This window comes from Glossina fuscipes, unplaced genomic scaffold, assembly GCF_014805625.2.
Source record: "Glossina fuscipes isolate IAEA_lab_2018 unplaced genomic scaffold, Yale_Gfus_2 27, whole genome shotgun sequence".
In the NCBI taxonomy this organism is placed as follows: domain Eukaryota; kingdom Metazoa; phylum Arthropoda; class Insecta; order Diptera; family Glossinidae; genus Glossina; species Glossina fuscipes.
Genome location: NW_023998422.1, coordinates 409,728 through 416,050, shown reverse-complemented (window position 1 = coordinate 416,050; position 6,323 = coordinate 409,728).

The following is a 6,323-nucleotide window of genomic DNA, read 5'->3' as shown; positions in this document are numbered from 1 at the left end:
AAAAAAAAAAAAAAAACTGCTGAAAGCTTACTTTTCTCGCCGGGAACACCATACATCAGAATTAAGAACACGTGAACATTGGTTCCGAAGCTCTATCGTGACCGTTATGAAAGAAAAACAATGTATATGTTGGCGCTACATTGAATCGTTAGTTAGAACTCTCTGAAGTCTTAGTAGTGTCAGATGGAAATGCAAAGACAGGTTCTCTTGGCAAAGTGTAAGGGGGAATTAGAACGATCCATTTCCATAAGAAAAAATCCTTAGCTATTAGTTTATTTTGGAGCTTTTTAAAGCAGAAATATGCCAAAAAAAAAAAAAAACAAATTAAGGAGAGACATACAGGAAATTTATCGAGACACTCGAACTCTCCAAAAAAAAAAGAAGCATTTTCAGGCGAGATATCGTTAGTTAACTTAAATATGTGGACATATTCAATCGGCAAGAAATAATTTGGTATCTCTCTCTCTCTATCTATCTATCTATCTATCTATCTATCTATCTGTCCCTCCCACCCTCCTCCTTGCTCTTCACTTACATATCCCTATCCCTCTTTCTCACCTTCATCCCCACCGTTTCTCTCTCTTTCTCTGTCTTCCTTCCTATGTCCACCCCGCTTTCTCTTTCTCCCAATCTTACTCATCACCTACATATCCCTCTCCCTCTTCCTCATCCTCATCTTGTCTGTTTCACCCTCTCTCCCTTGCTTCCTTTCATCTATCTCCACCTAGCTTCCTCCCTCTCACCACCTTATCTTTCACCAACATATCCTTTCCCCCTCTTTTTCACCGTTATTCTCTCTTGTCTCTCTCTTTCTCTCTCTCTCACATCCCATGAATTCTGATCAGATCTATTAAAATGGGGTATAGAAAGATCAAGACGAAATTTTCCTAAATTTCGTTTCTTTGACTGACCCGTGAGATAAAGTTAACCGACGCTTTTCGTTGTCATGTAGATGGCGAGTATCCAGAATGCGATACGAGCCGATTACAGCTTTCCTATTGTCGTTGTCCCTCATTTAGACTTCTTTGCAAATTTGCCGCAGCGTTTTCTTTTTTTTTTGCTTTAAATTATGTTGCCGTTTTTGATGTGGTTGTTGTGCGTATATCATTAATTTACGCATAAAATTCTTGTGCATGAATTTGCTTTCTGTGATTTGAGCAAACACAAAGAAGAAACAATCATATGAAAAAAAGCAAGAGTGAGGGTTAAGTTTTGTGATTAATTATTTGTGATGATCAAGATGCAAGCAAGAATTTTTTTTTAAATTAGAATACAAATTAACAAACAAGAAGGCTGTGTACGAGCAAATTCGCATCCTGGATACCCACCCTCTTAAACAGTTTGATTTGTGAATTATGAACGAATTTCTCATATTGAGTGGCCGCTCACTGATGTATACTTCTTCTGAAATTCCGAGTTTTTTTTTTTTTTAATCACTTTAACCTTTAACTCAAACTGTCTTCTCGAAAAGGGGAGAAATTTACCTCTTTTCTATGTGTACTCTTATATAAGGTTATTTTTTAAAAAAGTAGTAACAAGACTTGAGAGCATAACAGTTCGTGTGCCGTCGAGATTTTCCTCTGAATGACTGGAGAATCTGTAGCGAAAAAGGCGCTACCAGTAACCGTCGAATGGCTACTGATTGCTCTGGCAATATGCGAAAAGAATTTTCGAAAAGAATATTCCAGAGTTTCACTGCCACGTCTACTTGATCTCAAGACAAGAGGTCCTTCAAATAGGACAAGTTCAGAGTTCGAGCTTTTTCCAGTATCAGTATTAAAAAGAGAATTAGATTAGCAACGTCCGCCCATCTGTTTAAATGACACTTACAATCCACCAGTTAGCCCAGGCATTACAAATATTATCCACTTTTGCGGACGCGATGTAAGTTTGCAAAATCAATGAACAGTTACAAGTACGCATATACTTGGCAGGATTCTAAGGGCTAAAGAAAATTCAATGAAAACATTTAAAATTCTACGAGACGGGTTAAGGGTTTTTCAGCGAATAGATCCACTATACTACGAGGCGTGTGGCAAGTGGCATCGTCTTGCTGAAAATAAACGTCGTCTACATGAATAGCATTAGTTCCAGGCCATAAAAACTGAGTCACAATATCATTCGGTAACGCAATCCATTCCTAGTAAGCGTTGAATTAGCATTAGTAAGGAAAAGGAAGGCATCGAACATTATTAGTTGCAAAGGGCAATACAATAACGCTTATGGCCCGAAATTTACGAATAACACGATTTGTTGAAAGACTATGTGTACCCAAGATCGATATAATATTGATTTGACTAATATGTGTTTACTCGACCATCTCTAGTTGCATTATTAGTTTTGCAAGTAAAGTCATTTTGCCACGCCCGAGAATTAATTAGAAAACTTTTAATTTTATATATTCAATTAAAAAGTTGAGAAGAGGCATTGCATGGATTTATTTGAGATTTTACTTGAAAATTGGAAATATTTTGATTTGTTTTTAATTTACATACTTTTACGGTATTCTTGCATTAATTTGATTGAACAAAAACGTACGTATGTGTGAAGTGCGCGAAAAATGCATTTGAACAATTACTCAGCATGAATACCTTGACGATGTAATGCATAAAATAAAATAAAATAAAATTTTCTCGTTTCTTTTTTCATCTCTGATTGCATGCAATATGAAGATAGATAGATATCTGTGATTATAAGCAAAAGAAAGCAAATGAAAAGAGAAACACAAACAATTACTTAGCCAACTTTTATGAAAATTTCATATAACGGATCATTTTTCATAAATATTTTAATTAAAAAAATTTTTAAATTAAAAAACAAATTTATTTTCGAATAAGTTTCAATTTCATTTTCAAAATCTTTTTCTTTTTTTTTTTTTTTTTGCAATGCCTAATAAATATTTGGCAAAATACCTTCAAATATTTGAGAAGAAATTCTTTCCTTATCTGTGCTTAGATCTCTCTCTCATTCTCTCTCTCTCTCTCTCTCTGTGTGTCTGTGAAAATTCCTCTGCTCATATGTTTTTCATCTCGATTTCTGTTCTCTTTTTTCTGTTCTGTTCCGCTTTTTTTTTTTTTTTATTTATTTATTTTTTTTATTTGAATTTTGCTAATCATCATTCATTATTGTCAGTGTTATAATTTTTTCTTGTTTTTACACACATGAATAACTTTTGAAACAATTTTTTTGTTGTATTTTGTTTTGTTTTTTTTTTTTTTTCAATTTTGTTTTTCCCTATATAATGCTTTTATTCAAATTTCTTTTAAAATAAACTTAAGATTACTAAGAATTCTAAAATTACATATTAATGCGTATGTGTGTGTGTGAGTGTTTTATATATATATATATATATATATAAACTTACCTCGCTATACAAGCCAGCACGCACTCATATATACAAACACTTGTAGATGGATGAATAAACTTGTGTTGTGATTGTTTATTTTAGTTGTATTTCCACAGGCAGCAAACTGATCCGATAGATCGAATTTACAAAAAAATATTTTTGCTCCGATCAAAGTTCAAGAAAAATGCTATTCGGTTAGTTTGTTATTTATTTTTTTTTTTTTGTTTTTTTTTTTATTTTTCATTCTTATAGCTCGTGCTAAGGATTTTATTCCCTTACATTTTCCACATTTTATAGAAGAAAAAAAAAAACAAAAAAAATTATTTTCATTTATTGAAACATATGATAACTGTACAGGAAGCTTTTAACATAAGCAGAAAACATTTTTTTTTCTCTCATTTTGGATGCCAGGAATTGAAGAGCAGATGAATCAGATGCTGCGTGTGAGTAATGGTGAAGATAGGAATACTGTTACACAATAAGTTTGCTCTTCTCTGTACCTGGATGACCCCAAATGAAATCTTTTGATCTCCTAAAGACATTTCAGATAACAGATCCAGCCAAATTTGTTAAATTCTCTCCCTACGCAGGCTATACTGTCATGCAAATAATAAAACTTTATAGTTACATCAGTTCGCCTGTCATTCTTACGGAACGAATACCAAAAAGCACGTTTTATTTTTTATGAAAAATCTTATGCGGAAAGAGGTACGAAAAATAGATTCATGTAGTCCAATTTAGGAAAGTAAATTTCACTGCTCTGCCCTAATAAAATTCTACACGTGTCAAGGTTGTACGTGCGAATGAAAGATCATGAAGAATATGAGAGGGGTCCACCTTTTCGTATGCAGATCGATTTAGAATAATTTTTTGAATCATTTTGAAGCTGTCTTTTACAATTTCCCATAGGCGTTTAGTCAAAAACATCCCCCTTCGTTGAAAAATATCAAAATATGCAAATTGTTTTTCATATGACGATTCTTTCAAGGCGTGGTATTTTGTGGGATATTTCGTTCATAAAATTACTGCAATTTAAACAATTTTCAATAGGGTTCGTCGTATTCGTCCAAAATACAAAAACATATTGATGGACATATGATTGGAAAGCTGGACAGAGGGACAAACGGAAAATGATTCTCAGCCGACTAGGATAATAAGATGTAGTTTTACCGCAAATCATTCTCGGTATTGAGTACGTTCGCACAAATCAGACGTACCTTTGCACTACGGAGGGTACTTGATAACACAAACGTCCTCGTGACCCTGTATTGGAAATCTAAATAAACCCACTTTTTGCGTTGACCACCTTTGCTTAACCAACCTCCAACTAAAAAAAGGAACCATAACCCAGTTCTGTAATATCTTTTTGATCCAATAAGAACTGAACGAAGCTAAAATGTTTCTTTCCTTGCTTATGATTCTGACACTTTCAGATTATAATACACTGAACAGATTTGGAGATGAGAAGAGATCAAGAGTCGATCAAGTTCGTAGTCATAAATTGTATATTGGAGAATTAAAGAATACATTGCGGTCGCTGGATATTTCTTTGCTAAAGTCCTTATAACTTTGTCTCATTTTTAATGTACCGAAGGAACAATCACAATAGCGCACTACCAACATCATTTTTGTTAGGAAGCCGTGGCCTGCAAAGAACAAGCAATAAAATGACTTATAGCATCTTTGTGATAAGGCTCAGGACGCAGCTGCAGATTAATTTTGATTAGTTTTAATAGGAGAATGTCACGCGATGTCTGATGTGAATATGAATTTTCATTATTTACGTATGTATATATATAACGATTTGCTAGAACTCATATTGCAAAACGTTAAGAGGACCGAAGGGGATTGTACAACTTTGTTCGCTGTATATGCCAGATATTGCCTTTAAATCCTTGCGGCAATTAACAGCTTATGGTCTATGTAGACAAAACTTTCCCACTGTTATGTCGATACGAATTTCTTATAAAAGTACATGATTCTCGTGGCGATGCTGTTTGCATGAATAGTCAAAAAAAGGCAGTTTCTTTCGACCGGTAACCTGCCTAAGCTGCCAGAAAGCTTGTAAAACCATGGAAAAACGATGGAAAGACCTTTACATAAATAAAACATTTTTTTTCTTCTTGAGTTTAATTAATCAGTCAAGGAAGGCCTCTGTACGTGTAACATGGCGACGGTGGTGGATATCCAAGATCGGTGTTGCGTCTTTACCGACTCAACATTGACTTCAGCTATGGCCAAATAGTGCTCTACTGCACTGATATTTAAATGTTCGAACATTGACTTATTAGTCTCTACACTACAACCTAACTTTTTCTTTAAACTAATTTTAACTTCAAATCTTCTATAGATCTTGGCACATAACACTAATTAGCTGAATTTGACTGCGATGTTAGGCTCGAGCCTTTTTAAACTTTATAATAATGATAATCCCTTTGTATATAGCGAGGGATTACTGTATTTTAAGTCGCTTCCGTTTTACAAATATATTTTCTCTCTCTTTCTCTCTCTTATTCTTTCTCTCTCGTGTTATATTTTCTCTGTCAATTTCTGTGCCTCTTGCGTTCGTTTGTTCTCTCTCTCTCTCTCTCTCTCTCTCTCTCTCTATTTCAACATCAAGATGAAATTTCAGTGCTTTTATAAAATGTATAAATTTTCAAGAATAAGAACTTTGTTGTTGTTTCTGAAATTTCGTAAATATTTGTATAGTAAGCGAACAGAAAAAAAGAAAAAAAAAAAAACTTAATAGCACACTCATGCGGTGATTTGAGATATTTTAAGATCTGTTTTCACATTTTCAGAAAAAAAAAAAAAAAATAAAGAAAACTGTGCGTAAAATATATACATAACAGTGCGATAGTATTACACTCGATCGAGTTAAGCGAAGAAAGAATACATAATATACCCACGCAAAGTTATAAAAATATACCAAAACATACATACATACATATATATATATATATATATATATATATAT